The 25,382-nt window shown below is 37.8% G+C and overlaps 1 protein-coding gene and 1 long non-coding RNA gene across 5 annotated transcripts in view; one reads left to right on the top strand and one right to left on the bottom strand.

Moving 5' to 3' along the window:
- The window catches only part of JAK2 (Janus kinase 2), an 85,945-nt gene extending 60,581 nt beyond the window's left edge, over positions 1 to 25,364 (bottom strand). For 2 of the 4 annotated variants that reach the window (XM_015652596.3, XM_015652602.3), the window contains exons 1-2: positions 25,237 to 25,364; positions 24,645 to 24,696 (exon numbers count right to left, since the gene is read on the bottom strand). The gene's annotated coding sequence lies outside the window, so the exon portion shown is untranslated. Of the gene's footprint in view, positions 1 to 24,644; positions 24,697 to 24,822; positions 24,977 to 25,236 lie in introns of those variants that run through there. The other 2 variants (XM_015652597.3, XM_015652604.3) reach the window with 1 other exon arrangement.
- On the top strand, positions 9 to 17,935 carry LOC117245591. Its single transcript, XR_004500418.1, has 6 exons — positions 9 to 258; positions 5,287 to 5,343; positions 5,445 to 5,611; positions 15,433 to 15,571; positions 16,320 to 16,462; positions 17,338 to 17,935. It is a non-coding gene; the product is annotated as an uncharacterized LOC117245591 (long non-coding RNA).
- Positions 25,365 to 25,382: the final 18 nt, after the last annotated feature.

Below are 25,382 nucleotides of genomic sequence, written 5' to 3'. Positions count from 1 at the left end.
TAGGAAATTTGAATCTACCTAAGGTTATCTGTTCAAAACCTAAGATACTCCATTCTCTAAACTGCAGAAGAAGGACTCTTTCCTACATCATCTCAGACTTAGAAACCACTTCAGTTTTCTACAGAACTTTTCACCATATTCTGCACAGTTACTTGCAGCTTCACCTCAGCTCTGATGAAATACAGATTTCACACCTCTCCCCAGGTTTTGGAACTAGCTGTTGCACAGAAGCATGGATCCCAAGAACCACTTCCCAAGGTAAAGCAGAATGTGACTAATGCAAAGTTGACAGAAGCAAGCTGTGACCACAATGTAATGAAAAACCCAGCTAGGCTCCCCCAAAAATGTCTGTGAAAGCAGACTCTCTGATACTTCTTATTTCATCGAATGCAAATAATTAGAAAAGCTGGAGCTAAGTCTAGGATACAAGTCCAACATACTAACAAGTTTCTTCATAATTTGCAAAGTATACTTAATAAGAATAGTCTCCATCTGAACCAGTTGCTTGAAAAGGTAAAGTTTTGTACATATATTTCCAAGTCAAATTGCTGAAGCCCACTGAAATCAAATCAAAGTTTAAAACCAACCATGGTGTCTTCTCTCTTTATGCATGCTTTGAGCTCCTAAAGATATTCCTAAACAAAGTACAAATCATTATAAATATTAGTAGTTCTTTGATTTTCTAAATATATGTTCCAATCAGCAAACAAAAGCCAATTAAAAATCCTAGGCAGGAATTAATAATGTCTGAGTAGACCACTTTGGAACAGGTATTCCAGCATGTATAAATGGACATCCCTCTCCCCTTATGGCCTTTCAGTTTGTGACATCTATCAGTAAGCAGTCTTTTAAATACTTTTTTTTTCTTAATTAGTATTTAGTAAGGACTTTGATCACTAGTAGATTCAAGAAATAGTCTTCCCACATCTAGGCCCAAACTACACATAACAATATTTGTCTGGCAATCCACCAAATAATAAGTGAATTAAATTTCATGTCATCAAAATAAATACAGTCACAACGCACTAGAAAAACCCAAAAGGGGGAAGAAAATGAAGGCATGCAGCCAAAATTAAGTTCTTCCAGTGCATTACGCTTTAAACATTGGAAATATAACACAAATGAAAACTTGGGAAGAAGTTCCAACTACTCTTGGGAAGAAAGTATCTTCTCATGGATTATTTGCTGGGAGGCAGTTACAAGCACCAGAGGAGGGGGACTCCATGACAGGAGGACTAAGTAAAAGCATATTCAGGTGGAAGATGAAGACAGCGCATTGAGCCACATGTCAGACAAAAATCAAGAAAACTAGGAAAAGCAGATATTTCTCCCACTTAATCTCCTGCACCTCTACATCATTGTCTTGTACAAAAGAGTACTTAGGACTCACCCATTCCCCTCCTATTTCTGGCAAATATGGTCTCTCCTCATCAGGTCCCAGACTCATCCAACTAAACCACTTCCCACCAAAGATACTCCTTTTCCAGTTTTCTCCAGTTCTGTCGAGCCTGCCCAGCATTGCTAGGCTAAAAAATCAGATACTGCAGAGCATATGATGAAGAACAATTCCTATACTAAGGTTAAGAAATTCATTGACTTCTCATTCCCTTGGTGTCCAAATAACAGCTACACATGAGCAGAAATAAGAAGCAAGAACAGCTGAAGTTAGAAATGCACCACAGGTGGCTCAGTGCACTCCATTCCTCTCCCCTACCCATCCACAGGGAAGGAGAACTGATTATTTTTAGCCTTATCAAATATTTCTTCAGTCACTCTTAAAGCAGCATTTACTTATTCTCTTAGTGGGCTGGAGAAAGTTGATGGAGGAAGAGAACACTTTCTGAGCCTCAGGGGGTGCTGATTAGGAACTTAGGGCTGAAGATTTCGGTCATTATTCCCTCTTTAAACATGGGAAGGAAACCTCGGAGGTAGTTCATGTCTTTGAGCACTGCAAGTGCAGCTAATGCCTTTAAGCATTAAAAGTGCCACCCCCCTACTGCTGACATTTTCAGGCCTTTTTAAAAATGAAGTTAGAACAAGTGAAACCTACAAGAACCTTATTTTAAACTGACATAAAATTAGAGTAAGCAGGAAAAAATACCTTCATGGGGGGTAAAAAAACCCCAGAGACCAGGAATTAATCTGGGGAAGAAAATAAAAAGGTGAAGGTTAACACAGCCTTTCAGTAGAGCCCTTGTGCAAGACCAAGTTAACACAGATGTTCAAAAAAACCACCACATTTTAATCACTGTTTTAATCTTCCCATTGTGGAGTGAGAAAACATACCAGTAAAAGTGACTGCTATTTCTTAATGAACTTCAGCCACCATGGCACAAGAGGCCATGTACCAGCAGGACCAGGGCACTGACTGCCTCCTGTACCTCGCACTGGTGAAGCCACACCTTGAGTCCCATGGTCAGTATTGGCCCCCTTATGACAAGGACATTGAGGTGCCAGAGCGTGTCCAGAGAAGGGCAATGGTGCTGGGGAAGGGTCTGGAGCATAAATCCTGTGAGGAGCAGCTGAGGGAGCTGAGGTTGTTTAGCCTGGGGAAAAGGAGGGCAGGGGTGACCTTATCAGTCTCCACAGCTGCTACAAGAAAGGAGGTTGTTGCAAGGCTCTGTTCAATCCCTTCTCCCAAGTAACAAGGGGAAATGACTCAGGTTGTGCAAAGAGAGGTTCAGGTTGGATATAATGAAAATAAAATATTCGCTGAATGAATAATTAAGCATTGGAACAGACTGCTCAGTGGTGGATTCACCCTCCCTGGAGGAGTTCAAAGGAGTAGACAGTACTTTATGCTATGGTTTTATTGGGCATGGTGGTGTTCAAAGGCTGAACTTATCTTGAAGGTCTTTGCCAATCTTTATGATCCTGTCTCTATGGCATGCTTTGCGTATTCCTAATGACAGAAAAAAGATTGTTTAGTCTCAACTAGTGGCAAATGTTACCTGTTGCAGAGCCAACTAGCCTTACTGACAGAAACCAGAACAGTAAATACTTGTAACAACACAATCCTCCAGATGAAAAAAGCAGCTCCAGTCCTCATGGTTCCACCTAGGTACCGTCTGATCTGCCACTCTCAAAGAGAATGGAGAGAAAACAAAGTAACTATGTTATTTCCTTATCACCTGGAATGTACAATGAACAAAATAAGTAATTATAAACATCTGGCTTTCTCACAAGTACATACAAAAATGAATTGAAGAAATAGTTCCACACAGTCCACAAACTCACAGGTATGGATTTCACACCTGTCCAAATTTTTCTTGGGCAGTCTGTGCAAACTTCTTGCTCACATAAACCAGTTTTCCTTCCTCCTTGAAGAAAAGTACAGTTTTCTACAGAGCTTTTAAAACACACAGCCTTACAGGCTGGTAAGAGGTTTCAGCAAGTTGTGTCAGCTGTTATAACATTGGTTTATAAAACACATCCATGCCACCCAATTTCATCTCTAGCCAAACATAAAATCAGTACTATGAGTTTCAATGCCTTAATGAAGTGCTGGTGGTCTTGAAGGACAGTCAGCCCCCAACAGCTTCTAAAGCAGTTTGTCATTTCCTTGTGTCTTGTCACAGCTTTCACCCCAACATGCCCTGCTTCTAATATGACTTTTAATATAACTTTTTAATATTTATATTTAATATTTATTATTAGCTTTAATATAACTAATGAGTCTGAAAGCTGTGCACCCATACAGACGTTGAAGAAGTCGAAGCACAGACTTGCAGAGAAACAAACCTAGATGTTCAGACACACTAAAAGCAAGAGTAACACAATTAGCTGATTCTCACCTGTCAATGCTAAGTTAATATTGGTTTTTCTACAGCGTGATTTCTCAGTCATCCTGTTCATTTAAGTTTGAAAAGGGCTGTATTACATTGAACACACAACAAATCCTCCCACAATGTGTGTGTGGGATGTTCGTGCAAGTTTTATCTATTCAGTCATCAAAGTTAATTAAACACACTTGCAGTACATCTCCTTCCCTCAGTTGCTTTACATACAATTATCATAACATATATGATGGATTTATGCAAAATTAGAGACAGGTACCTGCCTTTAAAACAGTTCTCCTTCATTCAGTTTTTCAAAAGAATTAAAATCAAAGATAACTGCTTTTCTACTTCAAGTACTTGCCTATATTGCAGAAGTTTTCCTCATTACTAGTATGCAGTTCTACAATCAGTGAAGTATTTGCTTTGTGATTGGTATCACAGCAAGAAACAGTTTACCACAAATGATTTTGTGATTATTAAATTTCCCTAGACTATCAATGTGATGAGCTTGAAATTTTTAATTTCCCTTCAGTACCAGTATGTGACACACATTTCTTATGGACTACTGCCCAGATTCAGCTGTCTATTGAACAGGAAAAGAAACGGACAGAGCAAAGCTTACCACGTTCCTTCTCAGTACTACTTGATACTTGGATACTTGGATTTTGCTTGCAATGGTTGCTTGAAGCCCAGTGCCCACTGAACACATACCACAATACAACAGCTTTCAACAAGACTTCTACAGACTAATATTCTTTACTAGCATAGACAGGATGAGAAAAAGTAATTAGTGCTTATGATCATATAATTTTAAGTATGTGAACTTGGCAACAAAGCTAATAAACATGGCCATATTTTTTGGACAGACACATCATCAAAAAGGTATTTTGTTGCATGCATTTTGCACTACAGCCTTTGCCTAACAGCATTCGTTTCCTCGCTGAGATTCAGAACGGGGATCTTTCTTGATTCAAAACCTGAATTCCTAACTATGTTCTTTCTTCACCAGTCTCTGGTCTTTCATGTCTCCTGATCCTAGTATTCTGAGCTGCTGCTGTTAATTCTATAACGAAGGAGTACCAGTATGTATTTCTGGAACACCTATATTCCAACAATGAAAATAAAAGCTTAATTCTGCACACTCACTATTTATGAAATATTTCTTGGTCTACCCCTTCTGTTTCTTTCAGCTACCTGAAGCATGCCTTTCCTTTCCTCAAACTGCTCTCTAACAAATTGTGACACCTGTAAGTCCAGCCCCAGTTTTGAAATATCTCTAGAGAATTTAGCAATTAAGGTTCTTTTACTTATTTATGAAAATTCATTTACAGCCATTCTGGAGTGGCTTTGACTTAAAGCACACAAAGCTAACTAGATGTGCTTAGTAATATTTTCCTTCTCTAAACACTTGTTGTGGTTAAGGAACGGTACTCTTCAGCTCAGTGCCCCCACCAGTACTTTCCCAAACCAGTACCACGTGCTTGATCTTCCTTTCCCACTCTGATAGGATGAAATTGAGAACTGGAGGCACAAAGTGACTACCACTGGGGTAAGAACAATTGAGGTAAGAACAATTTACTGGAAACAGTAATGAGAGAAGAAAATTAACAGTAACAGCAACAGAAGTTCTACATGGATACAAGGATTAATTTCTTTACTGTGAAGGTGATTGTGCACTGGAACAGTTTGTCCAGAAAGGCTGTGGAGTCTTCCTTACCAGAGATATCCAAGAACACAATCCCACACCATGTCCTCCACAATGGCCCTGCTTGAGAAGACAGGTTGGACCAGATGACCGACTGTAGACCCTTCCAACTTTAAACACTCTTTGAGTATGTGTGTTTCCTCAGCTCCTGTCAATGTTTAGCGCACTGTATGACTTCTGACTAATTTTCAACTGCCCATGGAACAATTCTGTTACTTGTATTTTTTCTCTACCTAAACTACAACAGGCCATTTGCTTTTGAGAGTTAAATTTCTCTCAGTATGTGTTTTCCAGGCCATTTGTTGGTTCACTTGTTTCAGAACAGACATACAGGATGAGACCAAAGGCACATCTAGTTCTTCTAGTGGCAGCCAAGAATAAGTGCCCAGAAAAGAGCTTAGGACCAGAACAAGCTCACAACAGTATTTTCCCAGGGTAGTTTCACTGTGATCCAAAATTCACAAATATTTCAAGCCAAGATGAATAAAAAACCCCGACATTGTGGTCTTTACAAGAAACACCTGAAAACAACCACCTTCCTCTCTACAACTACCTGAAATGAGGTCATAATGAGGTGGGGTTTGGTATCTTATCTTATTTGGTATCTTTGGTATCTAATTCCAGGTAATAAGTGACAGAACAAGAGGAAATGGCCTTTAGCTGTACATGAGGAGATTTAGACTGGATACTGGGAAAAATTTCTTCACTGAAAGGGTAGTCAGGCATTGGAACAGGTTTCCCACGGAGGTGGTGTAATCACCATCCCTGAAAGTGTTCAAAAGGCATGTGGATGTGGCACATAGAGATGTCATTTAGTGGTGAACACAGTGCTACTAGGTTAATGGTTGGACTCAACCTCAGAGGTCTTTTCCAGTCTTAGTGATTCTATGACTCTATGAAAAATTACAGAGGTGCTTGTCCCTCCGGATATGAAAACCGTAAGACCAGAAGGTCCTAGAATTAAGTTAAATTAAGTTAAAAATTATGACTTTTTTTCTACAAAATGCTTAACCTTAAGAACACTCAAACCTCATTTCCATGTAATTTCTTCTGTTTCTTCCAGTGTTTCTTTCTCCATCTTTTCCTGTCACTTTCTACAGTTTTCTTCTTTCTCCCATTCTACTGACTAGCACTCTTCTTTTGTGACCCAAAAGGGGAAGGTAATCAGAGTAAATTACTAACATAAGAGACAGAGAATCACAATCAGCCACTCATTAAGTCAACTTCCAAGGAATTAAATCAAACTCAAAGCAGTGCACCAGATAGGGATTTTCAGACAAGAAAAAAAACATGCATAAGCAGTCATTGCATGACCTAAGACAAACAAGTCTTTATAAAATAGCAGCTCCATACTAAAATAACTGGGTAAACAGGGCACGAAAGGAATTTTTCGCTCCCAGGAAAGACACAGAATACAGCAGCAAAATCAGGCAAGACTGCAAATCCATTTGGCAAGGACAATGACTCACACTGGAACAGAACATGGGGTGAGGCAGAACTACCTAAGTTAATTATCTAGATATCTTTTAAGAGACTTGAGGAGGAAGGCAACTGACCTTCTCCCATGAAGCTTCCTGACCCTTAAGTAGGAAAAGACCTACACTAAAGGAAAAATCCTGGCAGTGCTTCTGTTGAGGCATAATTGATTATACAGGCTGACCAGCAGAGAGAGCTGCATGAACTGGAAAGCTTGCATCTCAAACGGGGCACCAGTCAACACAGACATTCTGGAACAGCAGTAGGGGCAGCCTTTAATTAACAATGTAAGATATAAGGGGTGCTGATGTGGCACACACACAAATTGACAGACACAAGAGAATGGAACCCACACAAACACATTAGTTCAATGCTCAGACAAAAGTGGTAGGCCTCCTGGCAAACACATGAGAAGAATGCAGTTATGAAGAGTTCTGAAGAAGTTCTTATATGAAAGTGGTACTTCTAAAAACATCAATACAATTTACACTACTGAAATACATGAGCTGCTGGCAAAGTTGTGGGAGTGGGGGAGGCAAGTGTTAACATTACTGCAAATTCAAGCTAGGTCTTTTGAATGTGTGAGGGATCACCATGTAATTTATGAAGTCGAAACAAACCTCAGTTCCATTCTCAGCTTTCCAATTAACTCTTCTACATGCTATCTTTCGGTACATAAACAGATACATTTAACCATTTAAACCCCATTAAAAACCAAAGAAACTGTGAAAGATACCTATTCTATAAACATGCCAAAGAAATAAAAGTACAGTGAACCTAGGGCATTTACTTGAAAATTTATCTGTGAGAGAGCTATGTTCAAAGCTTAACAAGCAGCTCAACTAATTTTGAATGCCTACAAAACCAGCCACATTGCTATTCTAACACCACCAAAACCTAAGATTACAGTAATTATTTAACTATTAACTAATTCTAGTACCAAATTTACTAAGGGAAAAAAAGTCTTAAATATGAAGGTTAGTGCAGTCTAGTTTTTGATTACAGTATCACAATAACTTAAGTCTGTGAAATTCTGGAAAGCTAAAGTCTTATTCTCCCTTTCACCTGGTATTCCTAATTGCTCCCTAATTGTTCAGCACTTGTCTTTGTACTGGGACAACATTCAGTAAGCCAGTTTCTGCTAGTACTATTAAAAAGTTTTCAGCATTTGCTTAAGTTTCCTGCATTTTTTTCACTCCAAAAACAGAGGATTATTAGCACAGATGCAGAGACATGTATGGGGACATGCTCCACTCTAACTGCCATATAGCAACTTGAAAATGTACCTTACTTGAAAATGCACCACAGAAAATAGAAGTTTCTCTAAATCTGCAGAAAAAACAGCAGAGTTAAGAAAAAGCTGGTTTGTGGCTGGAAACTTCTATTTTCTTAGAAAGATACTCATGGAAAATCTGAAAAGAAAAGGTTTCATACAGAGAAAAGGCCACAAGCATACTTTCTACATAGTGAGGTATTTCATTTAACCACAAATATCCATACAGGTTCAGCAAACATTTGTAGGGATTTAGACTTAATATCCCATTGCATTCCACTTTGAGAAACAAGAAAAAACCCACAATTTAGAAAGGTTGTCAGACACACTAATTAGAATCTGAAAGTAATAATCAAAGGGAATCAAAACCAAGCAGTATTATTTATTCATGTGTTACAATTATTCATATACAGGTGCAATTTAAGCAAATATTTTCTTTGGTGTGAAACAAGACACTATTTTTATGTAGCAACGAAACTGAAAGTCACAATTATTACTTGTAAAAGTGAAAAAAGGAATAGTTTAATACTAAAAATAATAATAATAAATCATAGATTAATATAGTTGGAAGGGAATTATGGTGGCAATTTGGTCTATTACCCCTGCTCAAAGTAGGGTCAAATTATACCAGACTCAAAGCCTGTCTAGCAAAATTTTTACCATGTTCAGAGGTGGTTATTTCACAACCTCGCTGAACAGCCTGTTCAGTGTTTGACCGTCCTCCTGCTGAAAAAGTTTTCCTTAATACCTAACAAAAATTTCCCATGCTCCTTGTGTTTGTTTTCTCTCATGCAAACACCCTGTACCTTCAAAAAAAGTCCAGCTGCATATTTTTATATAGCCTCCCATCAGGTAGCTGAAGACAACAAACAAATGTCTCCTTAGACTTCTCCAAATGAAAATACACAATTCCCTCAGCCCACAGTACATCATGTACTCCAGCCATATTCATCTTTGGCGGTACTTCACTGAACTGTTTCCAGCATGTCAATGTTGAAAGGATCTAGTATTAAGAACCTTCAAACTGGAATGCACAATCAGACAAAATTAGATAGAAGCCTTTCAAATAGAACTTTCTTTTAAAATAAATACATTTTAGTGATATCAATGCTATGGTAGATACTCAAGAAAAATGCAGGCTACACTTAGGAAATCATTGAGCATGCCCTGAAAAGTAGTAATTGCAATAACTCTTGGTATAGTGAAGCTGAATTGAATACAAATTTTCAATGTAATTGAGCAGTAAACACATCTTATAAGCGCTACCTATATATATATGGATCAGATTATGTGTTCTTTAGACATACACACATATAATAAACATTACGTACATTCAATTTCACTTATATACTTCAAATATATAAAGGACTTAGTCATCATGGGTGGAGACCTTACGTACAACCTGGCTAAAATCCAAAAAAAAAAAAAAAGTAGTACAATTTTATGGTATCTGCATCTATTTAGGATTTTTCTAATTTCAAGACTATCTAGACAACAAATTACAAGCATAAAAATGCTTAACAACTGCAAAAATTCAGGACTACATCAAAGAATAAAGCTATCATTCATAAACATTTGCTGTCTCTGCTGAAGCTGTACATGTTTGACACAATCACTAAGCTTGCTGGAACAGCTTCTAACTTGCAAAAGTCTGCAAAATAATTTCAAGATATGCATATGAAAGAAGGAACAGTAACCCAAAATTCTACTTTTATATAGGAACTTTGCTGTACAACAAAAACAAACATAAAGTAGCTGGTTCAGTTTTAAAGTTTTTTGAGCAAATATGATTTTTTTTCCAAGCAGGGTAGACCAAACTTTAAAACCAGAGAACCCCTTTCCTCAAATATCAAGGATCTTTCATAATACTCTACAACTGACTTTGCTAGACTACATGAGAAAAAGTAATATTTTACTCCAAGTAACATCAATGACCTACAAACTCCATCTGTAAATGGGGAAAAAGCCTAACACACTGATTCTAGACTGATTCCAGGAAGTAAACAGTCTCTTTCAGGATTCTACATAAAGATAAAAAGGGATTTTAAACCACTTTTTCTTTTTTTCCTTTTTTTTTTTTAACATTTAAGCATACATTGTGGTATGTCAATTAGCAGCAAGTTATTAACAAGCAAGTAATGTCAATTAGACAAAAAAGAAATACAGAGAACCCATTTTAGCATGGGAGAGATGTTACTAATTGCAAAATGTTTGGAGATTAAAGGTTTTTCTTCCCTTGCTACAAAGTATGTCTCTGCAATCCAGTCAGCCAGTGGATACAAGCAAGGACCATAATCTCTTTCATGCTGTCCGCTGTCTGTCCTCCAGCCCCTACTCTGTTATCTTTAGAAGTTTCAAGTGGAAATGGATACGGGAGTTTTCCCATACTTCTTCTCAACATTTAGTTTACATTGCAAAAGTTCTGGGACATAGAAGCTTGTTAATCTCAGAACAAGAACTTCAAGGTTTTAACAATAAACAGGACCTCTACACAGAAATATTGTCAAAGTAACAAATCCAATGGGTGCTATGTGGTGGTGGCCTCCAAAATGCTCCATCTGATATTTTATGTAGAACTTTTTAGTAACCTATTTACCTCAGCAATAACTCAGAAATTAATGTAAATAAAGAGGTAATACACATAAAAACTGCTTCGACTTACTAAGCTACCATCTGAGTCACTAATTCACAAATTTCTATCATGTCCACATACCTCAAAACGAAAATGGTTCAATTCAAATAAATTCAAATAAATTTTGCTGATTTTACAAGGCTTTGACTGAGGGTCCAAGTGAGGGCTCATAGAATGAATCCTCAAAGAAAAAAAAAATAAATCAAATTACACAAGTTGCAGCTCAGTAACATTAGGGAGTTTAACATGCTTGATTGTTGACTTAATTTATGCATATTAATCTAATGTAAATTTCAACTTGAATCCCAAAAGAGCAGAAGCCAGGTTTATAGTGGTAATAGTGGATCTTTTCCTTATAGGTGTCTGGTTATTTTTAAATACACAGGAACAAAAAAAATGTGATCCAGATGCAGATCCTCTTTAAAAGCACTTCAAAACATTTCCTTAAAAGCCACCTTAATGGCTGTAAGCACATTGCAGTTATGATTATTCTTTTATTCTTAGTGTTTTAGGGACCTTATTTTGTCATGACTGCAATCAAACAAGACTCCTTGCCTTGATAAAAGCCACCAATATGTTATATCACTAAAATAGTTTTCTTTGAATTACTCTGAATACTGTAAAAATACTGACTAACTAGGTGTACTGATGTTGTCAGTCTAATGCCTACCCCTTCTCACTGCAGCAGAAGTACTAGGAATAAAACAATTACAAATAAAAACCTACTGGTATTCTTCATCTATGGTACTCAACTCCAGTTAATTCTGTTGTCCTTTAACTCAGTCAAAAGAGGATCACTGCAGCACTGAAAACCCCATCTCATGGAGCCCTTCAAGAATGTGTCTGCTAGGCCTTTGACATAGAAGTGTCAGTACTCCTAACTTTTAACCCCTCTCTCCTCAGTGTTTTCTGCTCCAGCACCTCAATGCTCTCGTTTGTAGGAGGTGCTGGTAAGAGTAACAGTAAGCTTCCACATACCTTCCCATCCCAGCTGTACCAAACCCCATCCTGTTAATGCTGTCTACCTCACCATATTAGGAATTCTACTCTATAACCAAACAACACAGAAATACCTGTATGGCTGTCTTCCTTTTCACATACTTTTTACGTGCTTGTGACTAGCTGGTAGACTGGGTAGGAAACTTCTGTCAATTCACTCATACAGGAGGTACCAGCTAGGAAGTCGAAGGCTTCACACACCAGAGCCCACATCCTGGTGAACGGACACGTTATTGAAACAAGGCTGGTTTTCACTATGACCAAACCAGATTAATTTATCATTACATCTTATTCCTTTTACAAATCCACAGCAGTCCCATATGCAGTCCAACTGCCTTCCTAGAGCTATAGCTGCTCTCTAGTCAGTCCTTTCTGTGCTGCCTTTGCTCAGCTACTGAGGGCCCCCTTACTGGCCCTTTCTCAATCCAGTAGCTTGACTTGGGCAAGTGGTTAAATACTTTTCCCCTTACCACACAAATGCAAATATTGCTTGTACTGGTCCTGTAAAACCTCTAAATATTTCTCAGGCTGAGCCTTCAGTCCAGCAATACTATAATTATGCTAGCAGCTAAATTCCCTTCCCATTATTTTCTGTTTTGGTCCTCTCTCCTCTTTTATGCTGAGATACTTTTAAATATAAGTAAATAACTTTTAAAACATACTTTTATACTCTTTTATACTTTCTCTGCCCTGACAAATACAAAAGGAAAAAAAGGAGAAGCAAAAAAAACCGCCTTTACTTCTTTTCACTTTATATATGCTTGCTCTATTCTGTATTTTGTAAAAGTTCCCTACTCTAAGTTCCTTTTCCTTCGTTTATTAAAGGCATTCTCTATTTCCTATTTCCTCTTTTGCTTCCTAGTAGCTGGACTCTTCAAAGGAACTTGTTCTGCCCTTTTGAGAGGTTTGGGTTTTTTTCCTTTTGGTAGAAGACAGGAGGGCCAGCTCTCCCTGGTATTTCATTTCTTTATCACTCAAGAGCAGGCAAGTTGCTTTCAGAGTTGATAATCTTCGGTGTCTTCTTGTGTAACGGCTCTCAAGTCAGTAATTTTAAATAATCCATTGTAAATATAAATTATTGATCAGACTATTTATGTGACAACTGAACTTTAAAAGACAGGATTATCTGCAAACAGGCAACACTCAAAGAACGACTTCTAACGTTTAACTAAAACAAGTTAAAAATTTATATAAATCCTAAAATATACAAGGAAATAAATCTAGAAAAATGTTCTAAAAAAGTCATTTTCATGTAATCACTACACGTAGTGAGTGCAACAAAGAAAAACTGCCAATTTTTTCTTACTTCTGCACTGCAAATTATTTAATTTCTGTCTGTGATGAAGTTTAGATTACCAATTTCATTAGTTCCAGCACTATTAAGTGAGCTAAAAATTACATAAGGGTTTTTTTTTATCTTCTGTTTTTTTGTGTGAAAGAAACACACCATTGCAGATGTCAAATGATGTGTAGCTGTTATCATCAAGTCTAGATAGCATACATCTTTTCCAAATAAATGGTATAATTATCATAGTAGTCTTGACAGTAACAGTGATGTTCTTAAGTCAACTAAAATGTTCAGGCTACAAAGACAAAACTGAAAAGACAGACAACTTAGCAAACTGACACTCCCACATAGTCCATGTAATCCACAGCTGACCTGCCATTTCTTTCATTACTTGTACACACAATTTAACACTTTAAGTATGGCTGTAATCATATAATGAGATTTGCTAAAGCCAGACTTTGTGTGAACTAGTCCAACAGTAGTATTTTCATGAGCTACTTGCTGAACACCAAGAGTACTGCTCAAGTGTTTTGAAACTAGCAGAAATGGTAGCAATAGCCATAACACATTTGATATGTTCTATCATATTCTGAAAGCATATGACATTCTAATAATTACCTAGAACTGGCTCCAATATTCCATGAAACGGAGGCATGTCATAATTTAAAATACAGAATGACTAATGTTATGTATGTATGCAATCTATTAAAGATTCCCTCTCATAAACACAACAGAATTGTATAACATGTTACAGTAAATATTGTATTTACAGCACTGTATTTATGGGTATATCATTGTTTCAGTAAAAAATAGTTATATTATGTAGCAATTCACCCAGTGAATAAGTACTGTTCGTGATCCAATCACACATTGTGATCCAATATTTTAATTATGACTTCAAAAGGGCCTCATCCATTACAAAGATAAAACAAAATTTTAAAATAAAAGTATGTAAGAATAAACAGGAAATGAGAGATCACAAACTGTAATTGCAAAACAAATCCTATACATGATCCATGTCAATAGATGGAGGTGTCATAAATAAAAGGTTTATTAAACTGCTACTTTAGTCCATCACATGGTCTAAAGAATGAAAGGACTACAATCTGAAATACATATTTCTGCTTATTCCCCTGAAACTATAAAGACACTGGTGAAAAAGAAGTAAGGAATGGGTGCACACACACGTAAGATACAGCATTTTCTGGGGAAATAAACAATAGTTTAGAGAAAATTTTAATTTGAATTATGAAATCTTTAATGCTCACATACAGACAGAGTGCCTGACCTTCAACCATGGTGAATCAAAACTGAGCAAAACACTTGCAGATAGCATGAATGCTCGCTTCAAACACCTACTCAAATCAATCTTTTCCTAGATCAATTGTCTATATTGAGGTTATAAAAGGACATTTCCAAAGTCTTATCACAAAGGACCTCTCTACTCTCAACACAGCAGCCTCACTGAGATTTGACATTACACAGTACGTTCCAACAGTTGCTACTGCTGGAATAATTAAACATGTACAATAACAGTTAAAGTTAAAAAGACATAAAATACTGTCTCTATTTCCATACAGAACCATTTATCTACCCACACCTTCACAGAACATTCATTTCCCTTCTGTGACACTTCACAGTCAAAGAAGCAAGGACACTTACAACTTTAAAGACCACTATATATTTCATTTTGGAAAGGACCCACAGGGATCACTGAGCCCAAGCCTTAAGTGAATGGCCTGTGTGGGGATTGAACCCACAAGCTCAGCATTATGAGCATCATGCTCTAACCAACTGAACTAATTTCAGGGTTTCTTGCACCTTCTTAATTACCTGTCACCTACCAAAGTATTTTCTTTTGCTCATTTGTAATACATCTTGATTTCCTACCATTATCCTTGTATTCAGAGTAAACATCAGTTCTCACATACTGCTAAGCAACCTACCAGGTTCTGTTTTCCTTCCACACAAAATATCAATACTTCTCCTTCCTCACACTTCAAAAGAAATTCTAATAAAAACACCATACCCTTACCCACTGAGGCTAGCAGAACTGAGCCTTTTCACAATCTGATTTTCACAAGCAATTTGTTTTTTCCACTAACAAATTAAAACTAATTTCTTCTTCAAAACCAGCAACAGCCTCCTCCAACTGAAAATCAGTTTTCCAGACCCACAGACGATTTTAATACAGCTTAGCCCAGCCTGCAAATCGAATCATATTTAATGTGCTGTGAAATGCTTTTTGGTTATCTTATTTTCTTCCCATTTTCTCTCCAGAGGCACTCAAAACTTGACTGGGGAGTTTGCTATAGTAAATCTGAGGACAACAGATCCAGAATGACAAAAGGCTGTTTCAGCAATGTAAACTGAAAGACAAAATACTCGGCTAGATTTGGCCCAAGAAGTTTGATTCCAAGTAGGTCAGACATTGACTACTTTCAAGATCAGAACACAACCTTAAAACCTAATTCTGAATTGGTTCTGAACAGCTAATGGTTGTTTTATTAATGGGACCGGAGGAAGAAATGTAAGAAAGCAACAAAGCCTCAACAGGAGAGAAGTGGCTGAACATGAGAGAAAAGTTCTGAAAAAGAACATTAAAGAGATAGTAAGAAGATAGTGAACAGAGAGGCATCTGGAGGGATGATGAGACAAAGCTGTTTACATTCTTGTTCTCTCCTTACTTTAAGCCCATATTATTTCCAGAATCCTATTGAGTTCCTGCTTCTGCTTGTAAATTCACCTCATGCTCCACTACTCTGAAAATGGAATGCAGAAGTATTTTTACTGTTATAGTAAAAGAGGAACATTCCTTTTCTTACAACACTAGAAATATAACCATTTAGAAACAGTTAGATTATATTATGCTTATAAACATATACATGTATTCTAATATACATATTGCATTATATCCCAGTGTCTTTGACTAAGACCATTTTCTTTAATTTGAAAGTTCAAAATAGTTATCTTGTGTGTGGTACACTATCATTTGTATTAGAAAGTTCAAATTAACAACTTAAACAATTTTTTTTTCCTACCACTTGCTGTGTAAGCTTGTCAAATGAGGCTACAAGCCCATTTAACCTTGTTGCTGCATCTTGTATGCTTTTGCCAAGAAGGCTTTAATACTTTCTTCCCTTAGTTCCTCTTTTTTCTCTTCTAAGCGTCATCAGTGACAGCGATTTACCATCTTCCCTGAGAGCAAGAGGATGTGCAGCAGTTTTGTTTGCTTGGTTTCTTCTTCTAAAGGCTCAGTACACAACTGGAAATTAAGTCTAGATGAGAAAGACACTGCTCCAAACAACAGGTAAGTATTCTAGAATCACTATAATGTTTTATAAAGAACTTACTGTTAGATGAGAAATTAGATATTTTCTTAACCAGAAATAAGCAAAACATGGTTTCAACCATAGTGATAATTCATGCATGTTTACTGTCTCTGAACATATACCTCTGCCTAACAGGGGAAGTAATTAAGATGTTATTTTTCTTAACAGTGGGATTTCTTAAAATTCATATTCTTCTTTCCCCTTAATATATAATAATCAAGAAAGCGACCTGTCTTTAACATCTCCCACGTGTTTAATTGCTCAAGGAGCCAAAAAGTTCTCTGCACTAATGTTTTTAATTAAACAAGACACATTGTAGTACTTTTTTATGTAAGAAGAGATGGAACTTAATGAGTTCAATCTAGACTTTGAATTTTAATTCAAAGAGAGATGTCTCTCTTTTAATGTCAAAAAGCACATTGGCTATAGCTTCCATCTACAGTAATTTTTAATTTACTGTTGGCATACTGCATTTCTAAAATTGAAATATAACAGAAACATAGGAAACCATAAAAAAACCTACGGCTGACGTTATTAAATACAATACTTATAAAGAAATGTTACATTGCCAAATAAATTTATCAAAACATTATATTTTTCAAACGGTGCAGTTCATTAAAGAATGAAAGCTCAGTCAATTACATGAGCTGAACAGCTTGCTTCTGGTCACAGTATCCTTCATGGATTTAAACCAATCATAGTTCATTATCCTATGGTTATTTTTACACAAACTGGGGGAAGAATATTTTCCCAGTTTGGTTGTTGGAAAGTCTTTGGCCACCTACTGTTCTGGCTTTTATTTAGAAATCTGCCAATATTCAGACCTTAGCTGAATTTAAAATTCTGAATCTAGGTCTTATTCCAGTGCCCTATCACAGAAAAAAGCACTGTCAAACAGGAAAAAGTTCACACAAGAGGCCACCAACACAGTTGGAGGCTGCAGCACAGAACCTATGAGGACAAACTTGGAAGCAGGGTCGATTCCACCTCCAGGGGCCTAACAGCAGACCGCTAATAGAAGTTATTCAGAAGATCGAGCCAAGCTCTTGTCCTCCATCCACAGGACAAGAGACAACAGAAGCAAGTATAAACACACAATGTTCAGAGACTATAAAAAGAAAGTCTGACATCTAGATGATGGACCAGTGGTCAATGTGGTGTCTCCATCCTTAGAGATTTTTTATGACCTGCCTGGATGCGGCTTTCATACCTGTTATGACCTTCTTACTGACCCTGCTTTATTCAGATCTTTGAAACAGAAACTGAGTACTCCACTGAATTATTCTATAATTGTTCTATAATATCAGTCTTTAACTCAAAGTTACATTATTTTACTAAATTTAAGCTTTAGCAGAATTGTAACTATAATCTCCAAATTGTTTTCTTTAAAACAAAAGATAATTTAAATTCATATCTATTAGCTGCCTGTCCAATGAATATCAGGGATTATATGCTGCTCTTGTTTTCATTCTGCATATCCCCTGAGCATGAAAGGGGACCATCACTTTTCCTGGCTTCACAGATATTTAACCCACTAGCTGCATGATAAAGGGCACTCAAGGTGGCTTCCTCTTAGGCATTTTCACTTAGAAATACTTCAGCTACATTGCATCAACTCAAAATAATACTGAGTTTCATATCCAAGACATACTACAGGTATTGAAGAGGGAGCAAAATAGTTTGACACATCAACACAAAGCACCACATTCCCTACATGCTGTTCAAAATTCGTGCTTTTCTGTATCTCCAGAAATGGTTTCAAAACAGCTAAAGCTGCTCAAAGGCCTTTCACTGAATTTGTTAGGGCAGTCCACAAGACTACTGCAAGGATAAGAAACCAGACAGTCAATGTCTTCTACCATATTATGGCATGCAGTTAATGTGCTGTAATATCAAGTCATGGCAAACTTCAAATATTGTTCTAAAAAGTCTGACTAAAAAATACTACTTCACCACCCTGCCCATAGCAGCTGCACAGCCACGTCACAGCATAACAGCTTAAAAAAGGAGACATAATGTAATATCAACCTACCCAAAAATGTTTACATCAGGCTCAAGAGTTAAAGAAAATTATGGGTCTAAACTCACCGAATCACCATAAAAATTGGCAAGTATTATCACCTTTTTCAAAAAAACAAGGTAAAAACGTTCTTGCATTCCAAAGTGAATTTAAAATTCAGCTTTGTGGGTTCACTGGCAGAATTATATTGGTAAGTGTCATGGTTTAGGAATGGTATTCCCAATTTGGTACTCCCACTAAAAAGAAAGCCTGGCTGCTCCCTCAATGTCCCTGTTCCAGTGAAAGAAACAAAAGGCAGAGATTACAGGTTGATGTAAGAACAATTTACTGGAAGCAGCAATGAGACAAGAAAATGGACAGTAACAGTATTAATAACAAGAGCGTACAAAAGAGGGTGATTTACATGCAAAACACTCCCCGAAGGCGCCAGGTTCCCTCTGCCCACCACACGGGATCTTGACCCGAAGCCACACCCTTCTTTCCCGAAGTGAGATCGCCCTACTTCCGACAGGATGAAGTGCAGGGTACAGAGTAACAACCTAGACGCTGCCACATGGCTCCGGGCTCCTCCCCTCCACAGCTACTGCAGAAGTATTAACTCTGTCTTGGCTGAAACCAGGACAAAAAGATAGCTCTTTGGAAAGAAACCTGGAAAAAATACCAAAGCCCAAGAAAATTATGGCACAGCTTAAGGGGGCTGCAGCTTAAAGATATCCTTCTAAACACTGTCAATCAATACATGTGAACCATCTCGGGTAGCAAAAGACATGGGAAACTTTCAGTGTCCTGTATGGTTTAAGCTGCTGTGGCTTCCAGCTGCCGAAATATGAACGAGTTCAGGTACTCCTATGTGTGTTACAATCACACATGTAACTATATTGCAAACAGAGCTCCAAATTCATTTGGTTCTGAGTGATACTGGTGTAACCTCATTAAACCTCAACCAAATAAACCCCCCTGCTTTGTTTATTCTTCACTTTAATGTACACCTATTTCAGCACACTGCTTTGAGATCTGCCAATGCATAACAATGAAAAGTGAGGACTCCAGCTAATTTTCACTTTGCACAGTGCCTGTATGTTTTACTAAGTTTTGCATTCTTGTTTATCACAAATTTAAGTCTAGCATGCTCCTTCTGAGCTTCTGCAAGCATGCCTATGAAATATTCACTGAAATTGAGTATAAGTTCATTATCTTTTCAATGTGCAAAACATGGTTTTAGTGTGCTAAATTCCAGTTCTAGGGTAGAAAAGGCATATGGGAGTAGAATGCCCCAGTGTTAGCCAACTACCTCGAAATCACCTTTAACTGAAGAAACCAGGTCAGGATAAGAGCAACCAGAAGTACATTTTCACAGGCTTCCTGACAGAGAGCATAGTTACAAAGGGTTGTGAAGACCCAGGTGCAAGGGAATTAAAAAATAACCATGCACCTATTTACACTTGTTAGAGTAGTTCCAAAGTCTGTCTTTTGGAAGCCAGCTGTTGGATTGACACATGCTTTACTGCCCACAGTTGAGGAACTGGGTCTTGTGCAATCCAGTGCCCTCCGATTCCACTGGGAACCCAACATTTCTTTTGTAGCTCAGTCCATCTTTGGGGTTACCCAGGATGTGATTACACAATATTTTCTTTGACACTGCAAGCCAGCTTAAGGAGTTATCCTGCCCGTTCTCTTTTCCTCATGCCACTTGTTCCAAATGAGACAAAAATTAATTTTAACTTAGGTTACTTGTGATACAGTTTACAGCACAGCCCTACAAAAAGCTCTTGTGTTTACACAACCGAGAGAGCAGCAAATTCCAATCGTTGTGAGGAAAAAAAGTCTTGAGAACAAAGAAAGGTTAAGAGAACAGTTAATACGCATTGTGAAACTACAACTCCACCTTTTTCTTAGATCTCTGTGACTTCATGGTTTGTAATTCCCTCTCGGTGGTTTATAAACCCCCACTTTCATGAGGAATTAATGCTTGTTTTCCAAATTTCTTTGTCTTTACTCTTGCACTAGTCTTCCAGTCAAATTTTACTTAATATGTAACTCAAACACCAGCTGCAGTCATATCTCTGTAGCTGAATCCATGCAAGTAATCCCATAATTTCATGTTGAAATGAAAAAGCCTCCAATTATAAATGCACTTGAATAGCTGAGGCCTCTAAAAACTGTTTGATAAATACAGGTACCAAATGTACTGTACGTTTACTGAGACTGGATATTTAGAAGACAAAGGGTTTCTTACTTTAGAAATATCGGACAGTACTAGAAACCCAAGCTGTAGCTAGCCAGTGTTAGTTATGACACACTGAATACTGAACACTTTCATCATAACTAAGAAACCTTTGCAGTCAAACAAGACTACTGGATATCAGAGATGGAAAACTCTCATTTAAAGCATACTAGACCTGTACACTAACACTATTCCTCTGAGATATTATCCACCCACTAAAAAAAACCCTCAAAATTCTTGCTAGTGAACATGATGATATAGACTGTGCAAAATAGGTCTTAAAAACCTCATTTAAACCGATTTGATCGTTACTCTCACTAAATACTACAAAAAATAAATCCTTGATACCAATGAAGTCACATAAACAAGCATTTTAAAATTTTTAATTATACATGCAAATGACTTTAATCACAACACTTTAAACATGTATAATATATCCATTTACTTAATACATCTGTAAAAGACTTTCCCAAGTCCTGAAATCTATTGCAGCTGCTCAAGCACATAAGCAGAACGATAAAGGTAATACCAGCTAAATCAGCTCCACTGAACTGTTGATAAAAAGCCTTAGACCACAAACAACACATAGATGAAGAACTGGAGTAAATATCAGAAAAGATCCCACATGGGGCTGCATGCAGAACAAGAAATACTATACCATACATATTTATGCAAGCATATAACCACTTTCAAAGTCCTAGCCTAAAAACAACTTTGGTGATAACCAGCTTACATGAGACTTGAGCAGGATCAAAACTGAGAGCTAGCCAAGCAAAAAAAAAAAACCAGAAGACAGATAACATCTGATGTCAACAAACACAAAATAATAAACCCTTGAAAGAATAACTTGCAGTTATTCCCACATGACACTAAATTTTAAGCCAAATGCAAGCAGATAAACAAAATAACCACTCACAGAATGTGCAGCTCAGCAGAATCTCTGCTTAATACAGGCACACACGAGACAAGAAAAAGTGTTCTGATGAAAAGAGGAAAGGTTTTGAAAACATTCTCAATTCACCTGGAATATTGTCTTTTGTGACATCACAAAAAACACAGAAAAACAGAATCAATTAATAGATTTGTATGAGCTATGAACAAATACTAGACTCTAAGAAAAAAGAAAACACACACACACAAACCACCCTTCCCCCCACCTTTGTAAAACATCCACCACACAAAACCAGAAGAAAACCGAGAAGACAGAAAATCAAAGCACCAAGAGCTAACGCCTCCCTTCCTAATAAAAGAAAATGTGCAACCATGATTAAAAAGCAATCTGCTAACAACAAAAGGAACCCTCCTGTATTACTACTGTGGAAGTCATTGTCAAAGACAGATGCAGAGACAACTCACCTCAGAAAAGGACAATGTTTCTATTGATTTAAAATCAATAGTTCCCTGCGTCAGATTGGACTGGGTTTGGGGTTTTTTTCTACAATCAGATTTAAAGATTCAGCTTTGACTCTGTGAAACAGTAACTACATAACCAAAATTAGATGGACAATTGCCTTCTGGGCAAATCATTCCACATAACACATGGGGGTTATCATTGTCCACATGAACATGAACCAGACCTCTCTGCATTCAGTGCTACATAACCACAGAGTTTGACATTTGAGTGAGGCATCACCATTTTTCTTTGAGCCTCTTACAGGTTGCAACTGACATTGCATAACCTACCTTACACTTGTGCTTTGTAGCTGTCACTGCACTGAGATGCACACAACCAACTTAAGTGAGACATACAACCTACTCTCTAGATGAACACAATATGCAGCAGGAAGCATCTATTTGTACGCAGCATATAAAAGTGTATTACAGTTCCTTCAGCAGAACTACTATAAAGAAGCTTCTTTGTATATTCATATTTTTGTACTGCTTTTCACATCTGCATAAAGACAGATCTATCCTTCAGAATAATTTTGAAAATCTCATATTCAGAAATTCAAGAAAGCCCCTCATTCACCTTTTGATAAAGAAATTGCAAGCGAAACAATTTAAGGAAATTTAAGGAAATACAAACGTAAGCATGAGCTCAAATGTTGACTCAGATCGTGCTAGTTTTAGTCCTATTAGTCATCTTACTGGGCTCATGCTGAGAACCTCATGGGACATATGAATTCGTAAAGAACCCACCGAAATCAGTGCACAGCCAGGGCCAGAGGGTTTGAAACAGCCGGTCTATTAAGCCAAATGAAAAGATACTACTGCGTAGTTGCCTACTGACAGTGCTAACATTTACATGAAAGCCTAGGTAAAAAGTAGCAGGTGTGTTACAAGAAAAATGCTAGTCTGTAACAGACAGGAGCACTAGGAAAGGATCATTTGACTTGAAAGGCACTGCAGGTCATCTATTTCAACCTACTACTTACTTAACATTCTGGTAACTTTTCTAAAAAAGGCCACCAGATTTTGGTTGTCTTCTTCCGGGTTTCTTTTGTTGGTTTTTTGGGGGGTTTTTGATTTTTTTGGGGTTTTTGTTTTTTGTTTTTTGTTTTTGTTTTTTGTTTTTTTTTAGAACACCATTTTTTAGAACAAATACTTGTTTTATTATTGCATGGTCCATTCTGCTGGCTGCTTTTTAATTGCAAGTTTTGTAACTTTTGGTACTCTTCTCTCCATAATGCATGCCATTTAATTACTGTCTCTGTTTAATACTACTACATTTCTGAATTTTGCTTATTTCCCTTGAAAGGCTCTTTCAGATGAGATCTCAGGTTATTTCTTGTGACTGCAAATATCGACACTTAGCTTTTTGTTTACATAAGGTCATACTGTAAAAATGCCACAAAGCTGAGATAAAAAGAGACCAATGTCAAAGCAACAACCTCACTCAGCAATTGCTTTCCTCCTAACTTCAGAAAAAATAATGCCACTGCTAGTACAACATGGCAGTAACATTCACTTCAGTAACTATTCTGTGGTCATGCATAACATAACCTCCACATAGTTTGGAAATGGTTATTCTACAGAGATTTCAAGTTTTTATTAGCCTAATCATCACTTTGAACAGCTACAAGTAAAAAGCCATAGCACCCTCCTTTCATTTTCCATTCTGCAGTTCCAGTCAGTCTAATTTGACCAACAAGGATGTTGGACCATTTTCTGCATTCCACGTACTTATTGCTCATTACAACTTCCTCTCCCAGCAGCAAATACTCCTTCCCCATGTTGCTGTTGTTGGCACTTACAAAAAATTAAAATCTGTAAATAGGCCATATTTAGGTTTCTATGGAAAGTACACCACTGCTTAAAATTAATTATTTGCTATTTCATACAATAATAGTGAAGTTGTTTAATTTAAAAGTCTATATTTATACTATGGAAGTCACTCTGGATGCATTCTCATCAAGCAGGAAACAGTAGTGGCTACTGTTTTCCTACTGAATCCTCAAATTACTGCCACAAACCCTAGAAAGGGAAGAAAAACGGGCATGCCCAAAGAGCATCACTACAGTATTAGCACCATATCAGTTACAAAGAAGACTGAGATGCAGGGAAGGAAAATAAAGCTAACCCATAAAACTGATCCAAAATACCTTTAAGTATGCACAGAATCTCTCTGTAGTCTTCTGTCGGTACTGATTTTCCATAAACTAGAAACCTAAGAAATACTTCTTAAGTATTTCTATCTTACTATCTTACACACCTAGTTACACACAAATTACATTTAACTAGTGATAGAACAAAAGAAATAGATAATAAATTGGTAACTTTTACAGAACTAAGATGTCAGAAACACTGATCATGAAGCAAGTGCAAATCTCAAGTGCAAAATCACACTCAAAACCGTTAATAGCCATTACAATCTTCCCAATTAAGTTTCCTTCTGTCCAGTAACCAAAAGGAATAGCAAACAATTCTCAGCATAAAACAATTTGTGAATAACCAAAGGAAGGTGTTATTTTCTCACCTGTTACTGACTGCAGAAGTGAGAAATTTGAAGACAATGCCAGAATCAGGTTCTAATTAGACATCAGTTGGGGGAAAAAAAAAAATTAAAAAAAAAAATCTAAGTTTTATCTGAAATTCTTCTCGTAAAAAAAATATCTTGTGAAAATTAATCAAATCTATTAATTCACAACCCACACCTAACGGAACACTTCCCCACGCAGAAGCAAATTCAATAGAGACATAGAGAAAAACCACAAATGGGGTTTTTCGTGACTGTCTGCCCTCCTTCTGAGAGGAGATTTTTTTTTAACGGCACAAATAAGTAGTGGCGAGGAAGTTCTCCCGCAACACACAGCACCTCCACCGAAGAGGCGCGGCAGCCACACTTCCAGCTCCCCCGCCGCCCAGGTCGGCCCCGGCCCGCCCCCCGGGAGCCCTGTTTACGGAGCCGGAGGAAGCCAGCGCGGTGCCCCGCTCACAGCGCCCGCCGGGCAGCGCCGCCCGCCCCCGCCCGCCGGGGGGGAGCCCCCGCCCGCGGGACGGGGCGCGGAACACGGCGGTGCAGCCGCCACCCCGGCTCCCCCCCGGGCCCCGCTGCCGGCCCCACTCACCGCGGCGGCGGCGGCTGTGCAGCGCGGCGCGCAGGCAGCGTCCCGCCCGCTCCCTCCCCATGCACGGCGGCGCCGGCCGGGGGACGCGGCGGCAGCTCCGCGCCGACCCGCGCTCTGGCCGCTGCCTCCGGCTGGGCGGCGCTCCC

This window comes from Parus major, chromosome Z, assembly GCF_001522545.3.
Source record: "Parus major isolate Abel chromosome Z, Parus_major1.1, whole genome shotgun sequence".
NCBI lineage: Eukaryota > Metazoa > Chordata > Aves > Passeriformes > Paridae > Parus > Parus major.
Note: the sequence above shows the minus strand (reverse complement) of the source record. Positions and strands in the feature narration are given on the sequence as shown.